Source organism: Choloepus didactylus, chromosome 18 (genome assembly GCF_015220235.1).
Source record: "Choloepus didactylus isolate mChoDid1 chromosome 18, mChoDid1.pri, whole genome shotgun sequence".
NCBI lineage: Eukaryota > Metazoa > Chordata > Mammalia > Pilosa > Megalonychidae > Choloepus > Choloepus didactylus.
In genome coordinates this window covers 71,135,651-71,159,791 of record NC_051324.1, presented here as the reverse complement: position 1 = coordinate 71,159,791, position 24,141 = coordinate 71,135,651, and the positions used below count along the sequence as shown (strand labels likewise).

The window sequence follows — 24,141 nt, the reverse complement described above, 5'->3', positions numbered from 1 at the left end:
CTCGGGGAGGGCGCCCCGCGCCCGCCCGGCCCCGCCGCGCGCGCGCTCGCCCGCTGCTCGCTCGGCCGCCCGCGGTCGCTGTCCGGCGTCCGGCCCCGCGCGGCGCTACGCCCGGAGGCGCCGCATTGTTTCCCGGGAGGAGGCGGCCGAGCGCGGCTGGGGCGGGCCCTGGAGCGGCCGCCAGGCTCCTCGGCGCGCGGGCGCCACCTCGTGGACCCGGCGCGGCCGTGCGTCCTCCCGCCGTGGGGCGGGGGGCGCGGGGCGCGGAGGTGGGCGCGGGGGCGGGCGTGCAGGCGGAACCCGCCGGCGGGGCTCCACCTCCCCCGGCCGCGCAGCCTCCCCGGGGCGCGCTTTCGGGAGCATCCCGGGCGCCACCAGCCCCGAGGGCCGAGCGCTGCTTCGCCTCCTGCCTAGAGGGCGTGAGGCCGGCCCGGGGCGGAGACCCTCGTTTCCTCCCGGGCCAGGGCACTGGCTCCCGGCGCTGCCTCTGCGCCCCACGGGCGTCAGCCCCCGCCACCGCCCACCGAGTAGGGTTTCGCTTCCAGCACTGATCCCTGGGCAGAAGCTCCGTGGCTCCCCTTTCTTCCTGGTCTGATACTAACTTGGCCCTGTGGCGCCCAGGCCTTTCCAGAGAGCCCAGAGAGGGGGTTCCGGTCTCAGAGCCTCCAGTAGAGTGAGGGACGTAGCCCAGTGACGGGAAGTCTCCCAAGCCGAGCTCCTCCATTACAAACCCAAAGTGAGCAGAAGTTGGCCAAGTCTCCACCAACTCTCAAACCTGTAGGCCTCGGTTTTCAGCATCTACACGTCCCTACGTACTTTCATTTCTTGACTTTGGAGAGGCTTTCGCGGTTGCAGGGGCGGGTCGGAGGAGACCTTCCCTGGGCAGGCGCACACCACGCCCAAGGCTGGGTCAAGTGGAAAGTGGTGCCCTAAGATCTTTCTCATCCCAGACGGTGATTCTGCAGGTGGCTTGAGCGAGGAGAAACCCCTCCATCCCCCTCAGGCCCCACCCCTGGACAAAGCCCCTGTGCTGCCTGTCCTGCCACCTGCCAGTCCCCCTCCCAAGCCATTTCTCAGTCCCGGTGACTTCTGCTCCCTGATTTTCCTGTTCCTTCTTCACCAAAATTCGCCTGTCCTGTGTTCCATTATCTCATCGCCTTGCTCTCTGCTCACGTGAGAAGGAATGATAAATTGGTGTTGGCAGATTAACGTGTTGCTCCCTCTAGGTAACAGATTTGCGTTTAACAAGGACACACTGACCGCACCTTCATGCAGAAGAGCGACAAATGGTGGTGGGAAATGCACGCATCGTGGCAGGCTGGCGAAGGAGGTATTTGAGGCCAGAGGTCTTCTTGGTGCCTCTAAATCACACACCTAGTTGCTGGGCGCCTATTTCTGCCACACACGTCAGCAATAATTTAGTCTCTGGGTTGTCAAGGCCAAAGCCACGTTCATGATAAGTAAGGAAATGGAACATTCAATTACATGTCTCTCTGCTGTAAGCTCGGGGGTTGCATTCAAACCTGGCACTTGATGCCCTGAGGGTGGAAGAGGGGGTCTCCCCGGAAGACATGGTCATTGAGGGGGTGCTCCCCACACCCTCTGGACTCTGCTCTCGGATCTGGACTCTGAGGCAGGGACAGGGAGGGTCGCCTCCGCCATTTGACTCGGGGCCAAGCAGGGAGGTTAAAACGAGGAAAAGCGAAAGATATTTTGTGAGTCAAGTTGCCCAGCTTCATGTCCCATGCAGGGTCTGATTCCCTTTTCTCAGCCCCACGTCTGCAGTAGGGTTCGGTGAAAGACCCTGCTTGCTCTCCGCTGTGCTGTAGACATTGAGAGAAAAATTGAGTCCCCATGTTACAAACTTGCGTACAACCTCTCCCTGCCTTGGTTTCCTGCACTGTACATTGGAGCTATTTACCGTACCTGCTTGGTAGGGTTATTATGAGAACTGAGAATCGTGAATGCATGTAAATAGACCCTCAATCCGTGGTGGTTATGATTATTGATTATTGTTATTCTCTATCTGTAGCAGGTGCCACTTGTGCCCCGCCCACATTCCAGGTACATTCACCTCTACATGCTAAAGGTAGGTTACTGAGACACCTTCGACTGTCTACCTGAGGTGTTTTCCTGGCTGAGGGAATATGCTAGAACATGCCCAGGCACAGACAGAAGGGCCAGGAGTTAAGCAATGGATCGACCCCTCCATTCTCTCTCCCTCTGGTGGGACACTCCGAGGCGTGTTCCACACGGGCCCCAGAATTCCTTGGTGGGTTTGAGCTCCCGTTGCCCACGATTCTGCGTCTCATCCTCCCCTCCCCTCTCCGTGCTCCTAGAATCACCCCCCAAGTATTTGCACTTGAATCCTTGTCTCCGAATCTGCTTCTGGGGAAGCCAAACCAAGACCCTGCCCTGCAGATCAGTGATCAACCCTGTCTGCACAGCAGAGCCACCCACAGAACCTAATGAAGAGGAGTCCTTATTTCCTTTTAGTGCCCTACTGAGGTGGGGTTAGGGCATTATTTTTTTTTTTAAGTGCCATAGTTTCTGCCAACATAACTGTCTAGGGTGGAGAACAACAGTTCTAGACAAATCTCCCATTGCTTTCCGATGGGGGAGGAGTTACCTTAAGCAAGCGAGGGACGATAGGGCAGTTGGAATTGGGGTGCACTCTGGCTGGAGGACACATCTAAGTACTCAGGTCAAGGTTGTATCAAATTCTGAGCCCCGAGCCCCCTTCTCTTTGGGGCTATAAAGGGAGCCACAGGCTTGTGGGGGTAGAGGGCAGACTTGGTGTCAGCATGGGCTCTTTGAGGCTCCTCCCTCCCCCAGGGGGCCCCCCACCATGGGGACCTGGGGAGGAGTGTGAGTGGTTAGAGACAGCCCAGAACTCAGGCCTCCGAAGGGGACATGCCACCATGGCTTTGTGTGAATGTGGGTCCGGTTATATCAAGAGAAGCCGGGAGTCTGGTTGCTTGTGTGAAGTCACATCATTTTAAAATGCAGGCTCAATATTTTTAGAACATTCTGCAAGACCAGTAAAACCCATTTGCAGGCCTGCCATCTGGGTCCCTGCGGTGTCAACCAGAGGACAGAGCAGGGAGCCAGCCAGCCCTGCCCACCCAGGAGCCCAGCTTCCCTGCAGCCAACCCCCTCCCACCCCCTCCCACCCAGCTGCACAGCACCTATCTGTCCCCAGGTGGGTGGTCTCCACTCCCAGGTGCGCGCTGGGGGTGGGAAAGATGGGCCACTTCCTGGGGTCCTCCTCACCCCCTCATTGGCCCCCGGGAGCCTCCCTGGGCATCTGAGCCTTGACCACTGCTCCCAGCCTTTCACAATTGCTTCTGGAGCTCACAGACAGGTCCTGGGTGGCAAGAGGCAAGAAAGAAACAAGCAGTTTACCATGTTTGAAATCCCCATTTAATGTGCTCCGATTGCAGCAGCAGACAGCACATTAAGAGGCAATAGGCCATTGTCCTTTGCTGGTGTGCGGAGCATAAATAATGGCATAACAACATTTACTGTCACTGTGCACAAATCATCAACAGTCACGCCACGCAGAGAACAAGCAGCCCCACGCAGACACCGGCGCCTTGAGCCGCGCACGCAGAGGCCGTGGAGTGGGGATAGCTGCCCCTCCAATGCATATTTCATGCTTTCTGTTTCACAACATTTAGGCTAATCCTTGGGTTGAGAAGCAGTGTCTGGGGTTTATTTTTATTTATGCCAGAAGGCCATTCTGCCCCACAGCTTGTGGGAGCTGGGAGCAGAGCTATTGTGCTTTCCCCATTCTGCAAGGATGGTAGCTGCCATGCATGTGTGCACACGTGTGCAAGTGTGTGTGAGAGCATGTGTGCATGTGTGTGCATGTGTGCATGTATGTGCATATGTGCACGTGTGTAAGAGCATTGTGCAGGTGTGTGTTCATTTGTGTGAGCGTGTGTGCATGTGTGCATGCATTTGTGCACATATGTGTTTGTGTGTATGTGAGTGTGTGTGTGTGTGTGTGTGTGTGTGTGTGTGTGTGGTAGGGAGTAGGGGATGGGCAGGACTGGACAAGGGCCCTCCCAGACAGACCCCAGCCCAGTGCTGGAAACACAGGTGGACGGTTCACTTCTGACAATCACGAGCTACCAGTTAACAAATGTCTGCCATGGACATGGCAGGAAATGAACCAGGAACTCTGAATGTGGTGCCACATTTACATTTTTATTTTATTTAAGTTAAGGATCTGGAGATGGGGAGCATGTTCTGGATTATTGGGTGGTCCTGGTGTCATGGCAAGGGTCCTTATGTGTGGAAGAGGGAGGCAGAGGGTCAGAACCAGAGACGTAATGTGACAAAGACCCAACCGGCCATGGCCAGCTTCGAAGACGGTATGTGGGGGCCTCTGGAAGCTGGAAGAGGCATGGAAATGGATCCTCCCCCAGAGCTTCCGGAAGAAACAGCCCAGCTGACACCTTGCTTTTTGCCCAGAGAGACCCCTTTTGGAGATCTGGCCTCCAGGACTGTTTGCGTTGTTTTAAGCCACTGAGCTTGCAGTGCTTTGTTGTAGCAGCAGAAGAAAACGCGTGCACACCATCTCTTCTGAGCTACCACTGCCAGGATGCTCTTCACACGTGAGCTCAGATCCCCACTTTACAGGTGAGAAACAGGTCAGAGGTGATGTAGGTTGCCCAAGGTCTCACGGCAGAGCGTGTCTCCAAAATCAGGACCAATACCCCACAGACCCCTACTCTCCAGGGTATATTGGGCCCAAAACCCTGGTGGCAGGCATCCAAGGGGTGGCCTGAGCACAGCACACCCAGGGCTGGGGCCCCTGGGAAAGGGCTCCCTCTGTCCCTCCAAGAGCTGCTGGTGCCACTCGGAGTGTTGGCACGTAGGCCACCAAGCACAGAGAGCTGCTCCACCCAGCTGCCTCAGTTCCCTCCTTCTGCTCCCCGAGCACCCCAGGACCCCAGCTCCCCCAAAGATGCCCCTTCTGCCTTGATTTCTCTCCAGGTGAGGCCGATGCAGGATTTCAGGGGGCCGGAGCTGCTCCCCACTTTGCCTTCTGCACCTCACTTTTACCTCTCATGAAATACCCATCCCCACCCCACCCAGCCCACATCATTCAAAGAGTCCCTGCCCCCAATTCACTTCCCTCCTCTCCACTGTCCCCAAACCTGTTTCCTTTAGGAAAATCCCCCCTCACTTGGGGCATCATCCCTGGGCAGATCAGAGACTTCTGGGCCTCCGTTTCCAAATCTGCTTAGTTTTACCCACACAGCCCTCAGGGTGTGGGCCGACCCCTGCCCTGCCTGTGAAGGGGCAGGCACCGGAGTGGGGGGGCGGGGGCAGGCAGGGTGCTCCTCTGGCATCCCTCCCGGCTCCACCTCCTATCAAGTGTGACCACTAGCTAATCACTCCCCAAGCCTCAGTTTCCCCATCCCTAAAGTGACTGTCGCACCCAAGAGCTTCTCACCAGGCCTGATGTGTAGTAAGTGCTGACTTTTGTTTATGTCTTATTTTCCTACTAAATTCTAAGCTCCTAGAGGAATGGATGCAGGCACAGAGAAAGATAAAACAATCACATCATCAGCTTCCATTTCTTCCCGTCCGCCTTGTACCAAGCACTTTCTAACCTCAGCTCATCAATTTGCACAAATAACCCTGTGAGGTGTCACTCCTGTTTCACAGACAAACACTAAGGCTCAAAAAATAAGTAACTTCACGTCTAGGTGTATCTGTACCCAAGAGAATTGAAAATATAGGTCCAAAATGGAAAACCTTGTACATGAATATCCATAGCAGCTTTATTCATAACAGCCAAAAGGTGGAAACAACCCACATATCCATCAACCAAGGAATGGATAACAAATGTGGTCCATAAAGTGGAATATTATTCAGCCATAAAAAGGAATGGTGGTCTGCTCCTGCTACAACACGAATGAACCTTGAAAACATTATGCTAAGTGAAAGAAGCCAGTCTTGAAAGTTCTCGTTTATATGATTCCATTCCTATGAAGGTCCAGAACAAGGAAATCTATATGGATGGAAAGCAGACTAGTGGTTGCCAGGAGATTGGGTTGGGAGAGACTGCTAATGGGTACAAGTTTTCTTTTGGGGGGTGTGCTGGTTTGAATGTACTATGTCCCCCAGAAAAAGCCATGTTCTTTGATGCAATCTTGTGGGGCAGACATATTGGTGGGGATTGGGTTGGAACATTTGGATTGGGTTGTTTGCATGGAAATGTGCCCCACCCAACTGTAGGTAATAACCGATGAGGTATTTCCATGGAGGCATGGCCCCACCCATTCAGGGTGGGCCTTGATCAGTGGAGCCATAAATGAGCTGATGGGCAGAGGGAACTCAGTGCAGCTGTGAGTGACATTTTGAAGAGGAGCTACAGCCAAGAGGGACACTTTGAAGAAAGCACAGGAGCTACAGATGAGAGACAGTTTGAAGACGGCCATTGAAAGCAGACTCTTGCTCCGGAGAAGCTGAGAGAGGACAAATATCCCAAGTGCAACTAAGAGTGACATTTTTGAGAAACTACAGCCTAGAGAGGAAGGTCCTGGGAGAAAGCCATTTTGAAGCCAAAACTTTGGAGCAGACGCCAGCCACGTGCCTTCCCAGCTAACAGAGGTTTTCCGGACACCACTGGCCATCCTCCAGTGAAGGTACTCAATTGCTGATGTGTTACCTTGGACACTTTATGGCCTTAAGACTGTAAGTGTGTAACCAAATTAACCCCCTTTTATAAAAGCCGATCCATCTCTGGTGTTTTGCATTCCGGCAGCATTGGCAAACTAGAATGGGGGTGATGAAATATTCTAAAATTGAACAGTGGTGATGGTTGCACAGCCCTATGAATCCACTAAAAACCACTGTGCTTTAATCTTTGAAAGGGTGAGTAAATGGTGTGTGACTTACATCCTGATTCATGCTCCCACAAATGCACCATTAGGAAGAGAGAGCCTGGATTTGAACCCCGATTTCGTTTCCCAGCCTGGGCCTGCTGGCTGCCCTGTGCTCTTACACATACAGACAGAGCGTGGATGGTGAAGCGTGCACCAGGCCCCGAGTATATGCTCTTTCTCTAATTCACCAACAACTAAAGGAGAGAAGACGCTGAAGGAGCCAAGTTCCCAGGCTCTGCCCGAGGGTCCCGGTGGGAGCTCTTCCTGACCTCCAGAGGGCCTCTGGCATGTTATTTCGGGCACTTAAGATTTTCCTCCTAGAATATGGGTCTTCGTTTCTTTCTCTTCCCCATCTTCTCTTCTCCAACTGATGAAAACGAATCTTAATTAAGTGCCCCTTGGCTGCTGGTTTAATTCGATAAATGTAAAAGTGAAGTATGCTAATAAAGCCATGAGTCATCTCAGCAGTTCTCTGAGCTGAAGGTTCTGCTTTTATTTTTTTTATTAATTTTTAGGATGGTAACGGATTGGGTCTTGTCCAGGCTTATCAGAGAAAGCAGACGCTCGGGGAGGTGATGCTGAGGGGCTGCTGAAGACCCAGGAAAAAGAGGTACCTGCAGGGACACATCGGCTCCTCACGCCTTCCCCCACTCCCCGTGCCCCCATCCCTCTCCACCCTCCCCACCCTGCACTTTCATTCGGGATCCCAGAGTGCCCGCCCCTCACCCTCTGCCCCAAGGCCGGTCCCCAGCTCTCCACCTGGCGCCACCCCCTGCCCCTCTTCTTGCTGCTGGGTCCAGGCCCTGACAGGTGACTCGGGTGGTCTCTGCCACCTCCTCTTAATGCCACCCCCACACCGCGTGGGAGTAGGAAGTGTTTTGTGGAACGTGAGGTTATCACCCTGAAAGGTCTCAGAGCCTCTCAGCTCTGCTTCCAGGCTGTGGCCGCTCTGCCGCCCCTGGTCCCCAGATGTGGCCGGCCCAGCCTTGCCCTCCGTGGAGCCCAACGACCTCAGCTGGGGAATGTCCCGACTTTGTCCTCAGCGGCTCTTGACTTGAAGGAAGAGTCACATCAACACAGGTAGGGGCAGCCCCCACTCCCCGCCCCGAGCTGTCCAACCTCCTCTCTGCCTCGGGGCTGCTGGCCGTCCAGGGACCATTCGATGTCTCAGAATTGTTATCTTCCAAAAGGCCATTGACAGGCTTTTAAACAATTCAGTGTGCTGTATTTGAAATATAAAGAAATCCGTTTGCACGTGGTTAAGGGAAGAGTCTTGTCTCACACTGAGTGGGCCCTAAACTCTCCAGGATATTGCACAGACGTTGGGAGCATCTTTGGACGTGAACTGGGTCCAAATCCCAGTGCTGCCTTCTAGGCCACATGGACCAAAGCCCGTTTCCTGCCTCAACCCATGAATGGGCACCTTGAGAATCTCTCCCTCCTAGCGCCGTGTGGTGAAGCATTGATGCGATCAGTTGTGGCTGTCATGCATCCGGCTGGGCCTGGCACCCCATCCCCTCACAGGAAGCCCCAGGCCCAGGGGCCTTCTCCCCGCTCAACACCTACAACCTGCACCCTGACGCAGGATATCTTCCCCCTGGGGCAGGGTCCTTCCTCCAGGTGCTAATGCCCCTCTTCTCCATTTACTTTGTTGATTTATCGATGAGGATGGGTCCAGGGTAATTCTCAGGCCTCACCAAGGGAGGTGAAACTATTCTTTCTTCCTGTTTCTTAGAGAAACCAGGTGTTGGGTTAAGAGACATGAAGTAGATGGGCTTGCAGTTAGCATCTCAGGCAACCGTGACACCTTCCCTCACCCAGTCAGTCTGCAAGCCACACCTGGAGATGCAGGAGGCCTGAGGTTAATAGCAGACTTTTGTCATTTTCTTGTGCATTTTGAAAATGCAGTTATTTACAAGGCATTGTTTGATGTCTGCCCCTAAGGGCAGTTTTGGTTGATTGCTGGTTGGGTGGTGGAGTCGCTTGTGCTGCTGATGTGCCCACACCTCCTCTCTCTGCAACCTGGAATTCCAGGTCCTTCCAGAGCAAGGCTCAGGGACTTGGGGCTGCAGCTTGTGCTCAGCCAGGGCAGCTGGGGTCCTGAGCCTCGAGGTTCACAGATCCTATGCCCAGAGCCCTTCCTGTTGACTGGGCCTTTCTGACATAAAGAATGAAATACAAATACAAATAATAAAATAAAAAGTATTCTTTTTATCATTATTGAGGTAAAACTCACATAACACAAAATGAACCATTTTAAAGCAAACAATTCAGTTGCATTTAGTATATTCACGATGTTGTACAGCTGTCACGCTAACTCCTTCCAAAACATTTTTTCACCCCAAAAGAAAACCTATCAGGCATCTCCTGCCCATTCCCCCTTCCCCAGCCCCTGGCAACCATCAGTCTGTAACTGTCTCTGTGGATTTACCTATTTTGGATATTTCATATACATGGCATCAAACGATATGCAGCCTTTTGTGTCTGGCTTGGATCATTGTAGCAGGTATCAGAACTTCATTCCTTTTTATGGCTGGATAATACCCCACTGTACAGCGAGACCACGTGTTGGTTCTCCACTCACCCCTTGATGGACACTGGGGTTGTTTCCGCCTTTTGGCTACTGTGAATAGTGCTATTCTTGTGCATACCCTTTTTCTTCTTCCTCCTCTCTTCTACCTCCTTGTTTTGGTTCAAATTTTTGTTTGAAAAAGTAGTACTTGCATATGATGCAGAATTAGAAAGCATTTCAAAGGGTTGGTATTGAAACATCTCCCTTCCACCCCTGCCTCCCCTAGACTCCCTGCTCTCCTCCCTGCAGGCAGCCTGTGGTACTAGTTTCTTGTAGCCCCTGCCATGCTTTGCACGATTTAATGTACATAAATTGAATTCCTCATTTGGAACTTAAGTGAGATGAGCACCGTAGTAACGGGTCCCAGTGACCCCCTCCTGGAACTCGCACTTTGTGTGCCCCCCCCCCACCTTGTACCAGGGCTGGTGTGGGACTACAGCAGATGGCAGGAGTGGTGCCACATCACTCCTGGGATTAGGTTCTAAAAGTCTGCTGTAAATTCATAAAAACAGTAAATAGATTAGAGATTACCAGGGCATGAGGGAGGCGGGGAGAATTGGTTGACAATTTTAAATAAAAGTTTTTAAATTTTTAAATAGAAGTTTTTAAAATGCCTGCTGCAGCTGCCTTGGGTGCTGGCTCTTTCTCTCTCTCTCTTTCTCTCGGCTACTCACTTTGGAGGCATCTAGGAAGTGTGCTAAGGAAGAGCCCGTGGGGCAAGGAGGTGCTGCCTCCTGCCAACAGCAGTGTGAGTGAGCTTGGAATTGGGTCCCCAGCCCTTCAGCTGAGAACTGACCACAACCTTGTGAGAGACCCTGAGCCGGAACCCCCAGCTAAGCCACCCCCAGATTCCTTACCCTCAGAAGATGTGAATAGTAGAAGCTTGTTGTTTCAAGTTGCTCAGTTTGGGGATAATTTGTTACACAGCAAGAGATAACTAATACAGGCAACAGGCACTTTCTGCTCCATCAAATGAGTGATGTTTTTGGAGGGCGTCTGGAAGAGGCATCTGTTTGCAAAGAGGTCACCAGCCTCTCACGGGTTAGACATCCTCACCCCACCCCCCAACCCTAGCCAATAAAAATGACCTCAAGCCTCCAAAGTTAAGGCCCTTTCATGGAGGTCTTAGGAAAATTTATCTGGTGTGGTAGAGATGGTATAAATACAGTTACCAGTAAGCAGCAAGAATAGAAGAAAAATTTAAAAGAACTAGTAGAGAGAGGGGCTCTTTGAAACAGGTACCATGCTCCCCAGTCCACGGCCGTGTCTTGAGTATAACGGGAGGTCCCGATGGCAGGGAGTGAGGAAACCAGAGGTCGCAGCTGGTAGAAGATGGGAGAAAGCTAAGAGGAAAGCAGCCTTGTGTTTATTTATAGGGAAAAAAGATGGGGACAGGAGAGACTAGGTCCTGGGAGAGCCTGGCCATGTCCTGGACTGAGACAAGACCTCCCGGGTTGTGAGCCCTGCAGCCACCATCTTTAGCACAGTCTGCTTGCAAGGCTGGCTTTCAGCAGGCCTCTGGGAACGCGGCACTTGAACCATTTTCTCCATTCCCTGACTGATAAGGATCCCCACCAGGCCTAGACTGTTGGTGCAAACAATGTGATTTATGCTGAACACCTGCTTTTCTTCCCAGGGGCTGGAATTTGGGTGCTGTTCAGCAGAAGTGGGTATGGGAGCAGCGGAGACCTTGGGTGCTGGGTCTCTAATGGGCTTCCCTGGGCAGAAACATTGCACGTTTTGCTGCATGCTTGAAAAGAATATTTAGCTCCTATGTTTTTATAGATCAAGCTTGTTAATTGTGTGGCTAAAATATTCCTGCAATGAGTCTTGGGGGTAAAGGTGCTGGACTGGCCTCTTGCCTTAATCCACAGTGCATTTCAGGCAGCACCACCTGGCAGGGACTTACAGATGCTCTCCAACAAGGAGGGTGCCCAGCAGGCATGAATGACAGCAGGCAGGGGCAACGGGAGGACCCAAGCCCCAGAGGGCACCTGGCCACGCATCAGCTCAGCACAATCTCTGCTGCCGTCTCCCTCATCACAGCACAGATGACCAGGGACGGTTACACTCAAGGAAATACAGGCTGAGCTCCTGCCTTGATCAAACACCAATTGATTTTCTGACATCAGCATAGAAATGAAGCCCGGGCTTCAAACCTAAACCTAATCCATCTTTCCCATTGGCAGGCACACAACTACTCTGTACATGCTCTTTTGCACACAGCTCACACCTGCGTGCATGGACCAGCCAAGATCCTGGATAACCGGATGCCCCTCCCCCAGGATGTCACGTCACCAGGATCTCACACGGGGCCAGGCCAGAGGAGAAGCCCCAGCCCCACTCAACTGGAGCTGGTCCTGGAGCCTGAATCCTGCCAGGTGAGCTCCGTGCCCCCCCACCCCTCCACCTCCCCATCGGAAAACTCCCAACCCCGCAGCAACGGGGTTAAAGTTAGAAGCAGGGCCAGGTGGTGGGGCAGGCAGCCTGTGTCGGCATTAAGCAGATTAAGGGGGAAGCACTGCTCTGAGCTCCAGCTATAATTAGAGAAATTAATGTCAGGGCTGAAGATAGCAGGAGCTTTCCTGCCTAATAATCAGTATGGGATCATATTGCTGCTCTGAGGGAAGTTGGGGTTTGTTGCTGCTGGGATCGGATATAATGGGGGTCGGGGAAGATCCTCAACATTTGTCTTGGAGTAGACTCGGGTCAAGATGAGACCGTCCTGAAGCCACTGTGGCCGGCCTGCAAGCCCAGGGCCTCCCAGATCAAAGAGCACAGGACGTTTGCCCTCCGCCGTCTAACAGGACAGTGGCCGTCCGGCTCCATCCGTGGTGTGGGCAGCCGGCCCCTCTTCCCAGAAGCGCCTTCGCTCGTTCCCTCAGCTACAAAGGGAGGTAGGTGTTGGTGTGAAACCTAAAGGCACCAAAGGATCGATGCAGACACCCCAGACCCACTGGGTTTAACAGGAAACTATTCCCGAGGACACTTGGGGTCCCAGAGCAGGCCTCCCCTGCTTTGGCCACATCAGAGCCAAGAGCCAAGGGCCCGAGCATGAAGTCACAGCCTCAGGGATTCCAGCCTTCGCCTTCTGCTCCCCTTCACTCCAAAGACCAGGACAAGGAGAGGGAAAAGAAAGATCCTGGACAATGAAGAGAGAGATGGAGCTGAAGACGCATCTACAACAGGGACACACAGAGAGAGCCTGACTCGGGGCCAGCCGGCCAACAAGTTTCCATTTTATTTTATTTTGAGTGGCTTAAAACAACTTACACATTTATTATCTCACGGTTTCCAAGAGTCAGGCGTCTGACACTTTTAGCTGGGTCCTCTGCCCAGCTAAATCAACGTGTCAGCTGCCGCATCCTCATCGGAAGGCTCAGTTAGGGAAAGAGTGACCCTGAGCTCCCTCAGGTTGCTAGAAGGATTTATTTTCTTGTGGCCGTAAGACTGAAGTCCCTGTGATCTTGCCAGCTGTTGGCAAAGGACCTTTCTCAGCTCCTAGAGGCCGCTGTCAGGCAGCCTTCCTCTCCAAGGCCAGCAGCAGAATTCCTTTCATGATCAGACCTCTTCCTGCAGTGAGGACCAGGTCCGGGTAAGGGGTCGCCTGATTAGGTCAGGCCCACCCAGAATAATCTCCCTTTTGATTGACTGAATCAGCTGATTTGGGATCTTAATTCAATCTGCATAATCCCACCATCTTTGTCACATAAGCTAATCACAGGGGTGTAATCCATCATTTTAATAGTTCCACCAAGTGTTTTCACTTGGTGGAACACAGTCATAAACAGAGCCCTGCCCTGGGCTCACATTTTACTTGGGAGAGTTGGATACAAGCATCAGCTGTCCAGAAAGAAGCTCACATCACGAGCCATGCTAGTGACTGGTGGGTCAAGCCCTCTTTGGGGAGGAGTTTTAGTTTGCTGAAGCTGCAGAAATGCAATATACCAGAAATGGGCTGGCTTTTAACAATGGTGATTTATTAGTTTACAAGCCTACAGTTCTGGGACCGTGAAAATCTAGGCATCATCAAGATGATCCCGTCTTCCAGAAGACATGCAGCTGGTGTTCCGGGACCCTTCTGTCACATGGCAGGCACATGGTGTCATTTGCCAGTCTCACCTTTCTCTTCCTTCCCTCTCATTGCTTCCAGCTTCTGGCTTCAGTGGCTTCCCCTCTGCTTTGGTGGCTTTCTCCACTGGCGTCTGTATCTTTTTCTCTGTCTTCTGTGTCTTTCTCTCTCTTTCTCTGAATTTCATCCTCTCATAAAAGACTCCATTAAGAGGATTAAGACCCACCAGGGGCAAGTCTCGGCTGAAAAACCTAATCAAAAGGTCCCACCCACAGACCTGACTCCCAGGGGTGTAAATCTCCCTGGCAACGCAGAGTATGACTCCTAGGGATGAATGTGGACCCAGCATCGTGGGACTGAGAGTATCTTCTTGACCAAAAGGGGGATGCAAAATATGACGAAATAGTTTCAGTGGCTGAGAGATTCCAAATGGAGTCGAGAGGTCACTCTGGTGGACGTTCTTATGCACTATATAGATAACATCTCTTAGGCTTTAATGTATTGGAATAGCTGGAAGTAAATACCCAAAACTACCAAACTCCAACCCAGCAGTCTGGACTCCTGAAGACAATTATATAATAATGTAGATCACAAGGGGTGACAGTGTGATTGTGAAGACCTTGTGGATCACACCCCCTTTATCTAGTGTATGGATGAGTGGAGGAATGGGGATAAAAACTAAAGGACAAATGGGGTGGGATGGGGGGATGATTTGGGTGTTCTTTTTTCACTTTTATTTTTTATTCTTGTTCTGTTTCTTTCTGATGTAAGGAAAATGTTCAGAGATAGATTGTGGTGATGAACGCATAACTATGTTATCATACTGTGGACAGTGGATTGTATATCATGGATGATTGTATGGTGTGTGAATGTATTTCAATAAAACTGAATTTAATAAAAAAAGAAAAAGAAAAAGAAATAATGGTGCACAATTTTACCCGAACATGTCTTAGAAGTTAACTGATTTTGAAGTGTTGCAGCCTGGGAAGCAAATAACAACTTCCTAGTAACTCAATAAATTACCTCTAATTTTTCTAGAAACCAAAAAAAAAAAAAAGAGGTCCCACCCACAATAGGTCTACACCCACAGGAGTGGATGAGCTTTAAGAATGTGATTTTCCGGGGTCCGTAAAGCCTCCAAGCCATCACAGGGGGTGACGCTGAGTTCAGACCCAACTGAAGAGAAGGAGACACAGGCACGGACCTGGGGAGGAGAGATCCAAGCAGCAGGACCAGCACGTGCGGGGCCTGGGCACGAGGCTGAAAGACGCTCAGTCCATGGCCTCCGCGTGGCTGCAGGACCCAGCGCATTGGTCAAACATCGATCTAGGCGTTGCTCTGGAGGGTCACGTCTACGATCCGTTGTCTTTAAATTAAGGAGATTACCCTCGACATGTTGAGCAGGCCCCATCCGATCAGCCGGAAGTTCTTAAGAGAAAAACCGGGAGTTCCTGGAGAGGAAATTCTGCCTCGAGACTGAGGCAGAAAATCCTACCTGAGTTTCCAGCCTGCAGGCCTGCCTGGCAAACTTCAGACTTGCCATCCCCCACAGTCGCATGAGACAATTCCTCAAAATAAATCTCTTTCTCTCTCCTGCTGGTTCTGTTTCTCTGAAGACCCTGACTGGTACAGATTTTGGTCCCAAGCGTGATTCCAGAACAGTCTTAAGGATGAGATTTCTGAGTGGGTTCTGGGTTTTCTGGGGTTGGTTCTCTGATCTGGTCATGGAGCAACGCAAAATATCATCCTTGACTCCTCCTAACCCCAAACAATAGGAAACAAAGGGCGAAAACAGAAGGAGAGGAGGGCAGGGAAGTGGGCGAGGCCGGATCACATAGGGTCTTGGGTCTCGGTAGTTGGAAGGTGGTTTTGTTTATCCTGGTTGCTGTTGGGTTTGAAGGGAGTGGCTGCTGGAAGGAGAGGAGGATGGAGGCAGGGAGGCCAGCGAGGCCGGTGCGGCAGGCCCCGGGAGTGCAGCCGAGGCAGTGGAGGTGGAGGGAGGGGGTTGGGTCGGGGACGAGTGTGAAGGGAAGGGCCTGCGTGGCCTGCTCAAGGTTAAGATGCAAAAGGCGAGGGATCGAAGCAACTGAATATGGCCCCTGGGTTTGGGGGCCGGGGTGCCACTCTCTGAGGAGGTGAGGGAGACAGAGGACTTTCAGGGAAGGTGGAATTAACGCGTCTTCGCCATCTTCAATCCAACGTGCCCAGCAGACACCCCAGGGCAGGGGTCAAGAAGGCAGCTGGAGATCTGGGTCTGGAGCTCAGGGTGGGGCTGTAGGGCAGGGAACATAAAGGTGGAAGAGGGAGGATGGAGGCCCAGGGCTTGTGGGAGAAGAGCTCCTGGGCTGGGCTGTAGCCAGAGCCTCGTGGGGCCCTTGATATTCAGATTAAAGTTAAATGAAAGTAAACCTCAGGTCCTCCATCAGGCATGACAGCCACAGTGCAAGGGCTGGAGTGGCCCCGGCAGAGAAGGGAAAATTCCACCATTGCAGAAAGCTCTGTGGGGCAGCGCGGAGGGAGCAAATACTCGGGGAGAACAGGCCCGAGGAGCCCCGGGGCGCACCGACCTTTCCGGACCGGAAAGAACGGGTTCCTGCAGCGGGATCTGAAAGTCATATGAGGGGGTCACGTCGTGATGAAGCCCAAGGCCGGCTGAGTGTGGACGGAGGGGAGCACCAAGGGGCCCGAGGGGTGGGGGGGCCTTTCGGGCAACGTCCTGTCACAGGAGGCCGGGTCAGGTCTCAGCGCCCGTTTGTCTATTGGTGGCTGTAACTCCCCTGGCAGAGGCCACCTGGCCTGGGCCTTCTCCAGGGCGTCCTGGGAGAGGTGGAGCTCCGAGGACAGAGGCCCAGGCTGGGAGTCGATGAGGGCAGGGAGCACCCTGGGCGGCGAGTTAAAAGCAGCCCTGCGCTGTCTCTCTGCCGTTCTGCACCCAGCATTCCCATGGCTGGCTCACCTCCAACGCCAGGGGTGACCTCCGCAGCTGGAATGCACCTGTCATATCAGGTCCAGTGGGGTCAGGACCTGCTCAGCTCGGGGCAGAGCTGCGGCAGCTGGGTGTCCCCGTGCCAGGGGGCTCTGTGCCAGGGGCCCCCCAGAAACCCCCAAGCCGCTGCCTCCTGTGTCCTCAGAGTGAAGGTGGGCAGCCCCCGCCAGGGCCAGCTCAGAGCAAGCCAAGTGGAGCCCCAGGGGCCAGGGTCCTGCCCCCACCCCCAGGTTCCCCTCCCCCAGCCCCACCCACCCATGCCCCATTCCCACGTGGTCTACAGGGCCCCTTCCCCTTCTTTTGCCTCAGAGAGAAGCCATCATTCAAATCCTGCTCTGGAATCTAAACCTGCACTGCCTGTAAAATCCAAATTCTATAAATTAAATGTGGGGACAAAGGAAACATTACAAAATGTTGAATGGTAGGTATATGAGTGGGTTAAATTTACTTATTTCCCAATATTTTTATAGTTGGTATGTATAAACTGTTTTTTTAAAGAAGTATTTTTTCAAATCCCAATGCAACTACTTAACCTTGACACCTTGGGAAAATAACCTCTCAGGGGGCTTGATTTCTCCATCTGTGAAATGGGGCTAATGCTCCTTCCCTTAAAGGTGGTTGGAGAATTCAATGATATGACTTACATCAGGGGTTCTCCACCCTTTTGTTCCCAGAATCCCCTTACTCTCTTAAAAGTTATAGAGGACCCCAAAGAACTTCTGTTTATTTGCATTGTGCTTATCCATGTTGACCATGTTAGAATTTAAAACTGAATTTTGTATTTTTAACTTTTTTTTAAATAGCAATAATAAACCATTGCACATTAGCATAACATATTTCTAATGAAAAATGGCTCTACTTTCCAAAACAACAAAATATTAGTGAGAAGAAAGACGTCGTTTCACATTTCTGCAGATCTCCTCAAAGACTGGCTCCATGGGAGCCAGCTGGGTTCTCGCTTCTGTTTCTGCAGTCTGTTGCAGTTTATTGTTTTGATTGACATGTATGAAGAATAAATTGGAGCCTCACAGGAACCCCACTTTGAGAACCACTGGCTTACATGAAGCTCTGGCACCGTGCCAGGCAAAGAGCATCACGGTCCCTTCCCCATAGACAGAGCTGGGCAGTGCTGCCCTGGTGTGGCCGTGACAGTAACTCATAACAGCCAGACATGACAGCGAGTGAGGTTGACAGTACGGAATCGACCCAGAAAAGCAAACTCTGATTTGCTAAAAATATCCACAGTTTAGGCACGTCTCCTCCTAATCGCCCCCACCCAATCTCATCCCTAGCAGCCAAGCAAGGCGCCAAGCCACGATCGAGACCAGGCAATTAGGCCATTGAAGACCAGCTTTCAAGGCTCTCAGACGTTTCAACCAACCACACAAAGAAAATGTGCACTTGGTGGATAGGAGAGCAAATCGTTTTCCCTTCTTTGTTCCCCTTCCCCAGCCTGGCTCATTGAGAAGGTGGAGGAAAATAGCATAATTCAGCACAGACAAAAAAACAGTAAGTTTAACAACAAAGGGAGCGTCTTCCAGTGAGGCTGGGAGCAGAGGCGGCCTCGTGGGGGTGGGGAGCAACGTCCCCAGGGCTCAAGTCTCCCTTCCCGCCCTGCCTGGTCCCTCTATCCACGAGCTCCTGGGATGACAGGGGCGGGGAGGATGGCACCTGCCCTGCCCTGGGGCACAGAGGAGAACCTGAAGGCGACCACCTGGGGTCGGATGAGTCCTTGGAGAATCTGCAGCCATCAGTGAGGAGGACAGCCCTCCCAGGCTCGGGAGAACCTCTTCAGCCAGGATTTTTGTCCTCCTGAAAATCCTCCAGAGGCTCGCACAGTCTCTGGAGGACCGGAATTTGGACTTGCCCACTGGAAGAACATAATCCAATCAGTGCCCAAGGATGCCTAGTTAGCCTTTCTCCACACAGAATCCCACGTGCCTGCCTCTCGCCAAATGCAGGGGCAGCGACCCACCAGTGTCTCCCGCTCTGCCACCCCCACCTCTGCTGAAAGGTGCATTTTCTTCCCTCCAACGGCTGCTGGGTCCCAGCCTCCGACCCCCTATAAGAACGCTGGTGGCAGCTGTCATCAGGCAAGGCTGAGCCTCAGGAGGGCAGCTTGGAAGTTTCTCTAAGGTTCCTGCTCCACAACCCACATGCAAGGGACCCAGGGAAGCTGCCTGGCTAAAAAAAAAACTCCCTGCAGGGGCGTGGATTGGGGCTGTCACCAGAGAGGGGCTCCACCGATGCGATCAGCCTCCCCTGCAACAGGAAAAAGCTTTTCTTCACATGTCACCCTGCTAGTCTAGAGCATCATCGTTTCCAGAGGATGCTCCTGGAATGACATGTCAAGCACGGTGACGTTGTGCTCTTGCCATCTCCAGGGAGCCACCCCACCCCACCCCTGTAGACACGTGCACTCCTCACTTCCCACACGAAAAGGGATGTTCCTCAAACGCAAATCGAAGGCACAATAAGATACTGCATCACACCCACGAGGATGGCTATTCTTTTACAAACTGGAAAATCACAAGTGTTGGTGAGAACGTGGTGAAATTGGAGCCCTCACGCGTTGCTGGTGGAAATATAAAATGGTGCAGCCACTGTGGAAAACAGTTCAGTGGTTCCTCAAAAAGTTAAACATGGAGTCACTACTACATGATCTGGCACTTTCCACTCTTAGGTATATATCCAAGTGTTCCAGTGTGCTGATGCTGCCGTTTTGCAAAATACCAGAAATGGATTGGCTTTTATAAACAGGGTTTATTTGGTTACAGAGTTACAGTCTGAAGGCCATAAAGTGTCTAAGGTAAGGCATCAACAAAGGGTACCTTCACTGGAGAAAGGCCATTGGCATCCGGAAAACCTGTTAGCTCTCAAGGCACATGGCTGGCGTCCATTTGCTTTCAGGTTGCATTTCAAAATGGCGTTCTCCAAAATGTTGCTCTTGGGGTGTTCTGTCCTCTCTTAGCTGCAGCTGCTCTTCAAAATGTCACTCTCAGTTGCTCTCCAAAATGTCACTCACAGCTGCTCTGTGCCTGGGCCTGTGTGGCTCTTTTTAAAGTACTCCAGTGATCCAATTAACATCCACCCTGAATGGGCAGGGCAACACCGCCATGGAAATTATCCGATCAAACATTTTACTCACCGTTAATTGAGTCACACCTCCATGGAAACACTCAATCAAAGGATTCCAACCTAATCAACACTAATGCATCTGCCTCCACGAGATTGCATCAAAGATAATGGCGTTTTGGGGGCTATAATATATCCAAATCGGCACACCAAGGTAAATGAAAACAGGGACTCAAACAGATACTCGTTTGTCTGTGTTTGTAGCAGCGTTATTCACAATAGCCAAAAAGTGGGATCAACCCATCAACTGATGAATGGATACACAAAATATGGTCTGTCCATACAATGGAATATTATTCAGCTGTAAAAAGGAATGAAGTTCTGATAACCTGTGACAACATGGGTGAACCTTGAAGACATTATGCTAAGTGAGAGAAGCCAGACAGAAAAGAACAAGTATTCTATGATTCCACTTATTTGAAATATCTAGAATAAGCAAATTCATAAAGACGGAAAGTATTTTAGAGGTCACCAGGGGATGGAGGGAAAGGGGAATGGAGAGTTATTGCATAACAGGCAACGAGTTTCTGTTTGAGGTGATGAGTTTTCTTTGTTGATGGTGGTGGTGGTACCACAAATTGTAAATGCAGTTAATGCAAAAATGGTTAAAATGGCAAATATTATGTTATGTTATTTCATGTTACCACAACTTAAAAAGAGGAATGCCCAGATGAAGTTGGCATCAATATCAGAAGAAAAATTTTGAATTGTTTCATTTTGTTTTGTTTTGCAGGGAGGAGACAACTGATATTTGAGTGTATTAGTTAGGGTTCTCTAGCAAAACAGAATCAATGAGAGCTATCTATGAATATAAGATTTATAGAAGTGTCTCACGCAACTGTGGATATGCACGAGTCCAAATTCCATAGGGCAGGCAGCAGACTGGCAACTCCAATGAAGATGTTTGATGAACTCCTCAGGAGATGAACTGGCAACTTCGACGAACTCCTCAGGAAATGCTTTGCTGGTCACCCGAAGAAGTGAGGGTCCTCTATCTGTCTCGCTTAAAAGTCTTCAACTGATTGGATTACATCCAGCTGACTGCATTCTCTCATTGTGGAAGACACACCCTTGGTTGACGTCATCACTCACAGCTGCAGACGATTGATGATTTAATAAACCAGCCTGTTGGTTTATTAACCAGCCACAAACATCCTCACAGCAACGGTTAGGCCAGTACTTGCTTGACCAGACAGCTGGGTACCATCACCTGGCCAAGTTGACACATGAACCTAACCATCTCACCAAGTAACCCTGATATGCCTGTAGCTCCACCGGGCCCTTTGTATAAGTCACTTAATCCCCACACAAGCAGGTGAGGTAGGTGGCATTATCCTCATTTTACAGACGGGGAAACTGAGTCCTCAGAGGTGGGAAGTCATGAGGCCAGGGTTCTAAATTGGGTCTGTCCAGTCCCAAAGCCGTGCCCTTTCTCCTACCTGACATGGTGCGGTCGGGGTTACTGCTTCTGGGGGGAGGGGCGGCCGGTAGCTGAGCCCTCAGCTCTCGGGGCTGCTTAAAGGGTACCGGCGGCGGGGGCTCTTTCCCGGAGGCGAGGGGGAGGCGGAGGACTTGGCCGGGTCCTCGGCGGGAGGCGTGCAAGGTGTGGAGGGCGGCGATAAGGACAAGACACTCTTCATCCAGTAGGAGTATGCGCCAAAGAGAGTTTATTCAGGGGTGATTACAGGTTATATAGGCTGGTAAGAAGGGTAGGGATGGAAAAGAGGTGAAGTAGCCTTAAATGGCAATACTGAAGGAAGAGGGGCTAGGATTGGTTCTGAGAGGACGCAGGAGCCGTTGCAGCGGGCGGGGGTTGTTCTGGCCACGGTGCATGCGCGCTGGTGGTGGCAGGAGTGGCCTTGGCACAAGGGAGGGTGTGGGCAAGATAAGGAAGTGAGGAAAGGGCGGTTGGGAGAAAGGCGGTTTCCTCCGGCAAGCCTCCCCTGCCCGTGACATTTTGGGTGAGGAAAAGGGAGCTGCCCTGACCTCGCTCCTCAGGCTCGGGGGGGCTGCAGAGGGCACTAACGCCCGTACCTACTACCCTCCCCAGGGGGTGATATCAGGTCCCCTGGCCCAGGCCTGGTAAGTCGAGGCACAAGCTCAGCTACCCGCAACATGGTACTCCATAAGAGCCAAGTGGCGATCCCCAAAAGGGTGGTAAACTATGGGAGGAAGGGAAAGAATAAAGAAGCAGAAGTAGTAAGTCTGGCTAATGGGCCCTACTAAAAGTGGGTTATTCTCTCCTAATTCTTGGGTTGTCCCCTTTGGTTAAAAGGAAAGGGATGATATGCCCAAAGCATGTCCTGTAAATTCCTGAGTCTCTCCGTTGCTTTGAAAGATGCCAGATTCCCACTCACCCTCCAAAATACCCAGTCCAGTGGCCTAAGGAGCCGGTCTGGCCTGCACAGGGGGACTTGTCCACTCCAGCCAGGTCCTTTCCAAACCAGCACGTAAGGCTTGCCGAGTCATCTTCCCCAGCAGTGGAAATGCAGAGACCCCACTGGCCTCCCAAGGGAGAGCAGGTATGTGCAGATGCGTTAACGCAGGTCTGGCCCAGCTGCCCTGGAGGACAAAGCCTCACCCTGCCCCACTGCCCAGACAGAGGCCGCATCTGCAAACCTGCAGCTGTCGGCAAAACATCTTTTCATGGCGACATTTTATGAAGCCGGCATTTTCACATAGATGCTGGTCCCTGCTATCACACATCTCTGCAATCTGGGGAATTGAATTGGATGTTCTATACTAGGCAGAGGCAAGTTGTTTGCGGAGTGTACAATTTGATAAAAGAAAAATAACTTAATGGACCATGGAGGAGGGGCCAAACCTTCCCAAGAGTCATAAAGAGAATGCTTCTGATCGATACATCTGCAGGGGTAATAGCTCCTGCAAAACCAAATCCCACAGCCCCAGCACACACACACCCCCACAGAGGAGGGGCCTGTGGTCGGAGGCCTCAGGTGGCCGGTGGCCCTCACCTCCAGGTATTCACGCTCTTGTGGAATTCCCTACTGGGTGACTACCCAAAAGTTATGGGACGTCACTTCCAAAATTAGGTTACCCCAAACAGTGGCTTCCATCCTGCTAGCTCCTCTTTCGCTCTGCTGCTTGCTCTGAGGGAAGCCCGGCACCAGGTTGGGAGCTGCTCTGTGGAGACGCCCAGGTGGCAGGAAACAGGGACAACTCCAGCCGACAGTCAGTGAGGAAATGGACCTGCCAGTGAATCCTCCCCCTCGAGTCATCTGATGAGAGTGCACCCCAGCAGCTGCACTCGGCAACTTCCTTCCTGGGAGAGCTTGAGGCAGATTCCCCACCCACAAGAACCGTGAGAGGATAAATGTTGCTTCAAGCTGCTAAGTTTGCGGGGCACTTTGTTACACAGCAGTAGATAACTATGCACACACATACGTTCATGAAATCAGATGAGAACCAAGTTTCACATCCATTGTCGCACATACAGTCACAAGGTGTATACCCAAAAAAAACATATGAGTACAGATTCCTACATCAATCCTTTGGGGTTGGTTGTTGCAAAATTGTGGTTTTAATATTCAAACTTCCAAATTCTTCCAATGTCAGAGGAATCCACCCACCTGAGGCAGGTAGAAGGGGAGGGCTGCAGATAGTTTTTGCTTTCAGATTCTGAAACCAGGACTGCGGTCGGGGTTACTGCTTCTAGGGGGAGTGGCGGCCGGTAGCCGAGCCCTCAGCTCTCGGGGCTGCTTAAAGGGTACCGGCGGCGGGGGCTCTTTCCCGGAGGCGAGGGCGAGGCGGAGGACGTGGCCAGAGTCCTCGGCGAGAGGCGTGCAAGGAGGGCGGCGATAAGGACAAAAACACTCTTCATCCAGTAGGGGTATGCGCCAAAGAGATTTATTCAGGGGTGATTACAGGTTATATAGGCTGGTAAGAGGGGCAGGGCTGGAAAGGAGGTGAAGTAGCCTAAAATGGCAGTACAGAAGGGAGAGGGGCTAGGATTGGTTCTGAGAGGATTCAGGAGCCGTTGCAGCGGGCGGGGGTTGTTCTGGCCACGGTGCATGCGCGCTGGCGGTGGCAGGAGCGGCCTTGGCACCAGGGAGTATGTGGGTAAGATAAGGAAGTGGGGAAAGGGCAGTTGGGAGAAAGGCGGTTTCCTCCGGCAAGCCTCCCCTGCCAGTGGCATTTTGGGTGAGGAAAAGGGAGCTGCCTTGACCTCGCTCCTCAGGCTCGGGGGGGCTGCAGAGGGCACTCACGCCCGTACCTACTACCCTCCCCAGGGGGTGATATCAAGTCCCCTGGCCCAGGCCTGGTAAGTCGAGGCACAAGCTCAGTCCCCGCAATTCCCCTTTCTTTTCTAATTAGAGGAAGAGGCTTTACCGGAGAGGCCCGCTAAGGGTGAGGGAAGGGGGAGGTAAGGGAAGGGAAAAAGGGGTTGATGGTGGCTCAGCGAGGCTGGAGCTCAGTGTTGGTGTGGTGCCCGGGCGCTTGACAATGGCTC

The 24,141-nt window shown here is 52.1% G+C and overlaps 1 long non-coding RNA gene across 1 annotated transcript; it reads left to right on the top strand.

Annotated features, from left to right (window-relative positions):
- Positions 1–324: 324 nt before the first annotated feature.
- Positions 325–15,098, top strand: LOC119513862. The gene is made up of 5 exons (XR_005212702.1): positions 325–1,330; positions 2,033–2,089; positions 7,421–7,515; positions 11,667–11,858; positions 14,588–15,098. It is a non-coding gene; the product is annotated as an uncharacterized LOC119513862 (long non-coding RNA).
- The last annotated feature ends 9,043 nt before the right edge of the window (positions 15,099–24,141 follow it).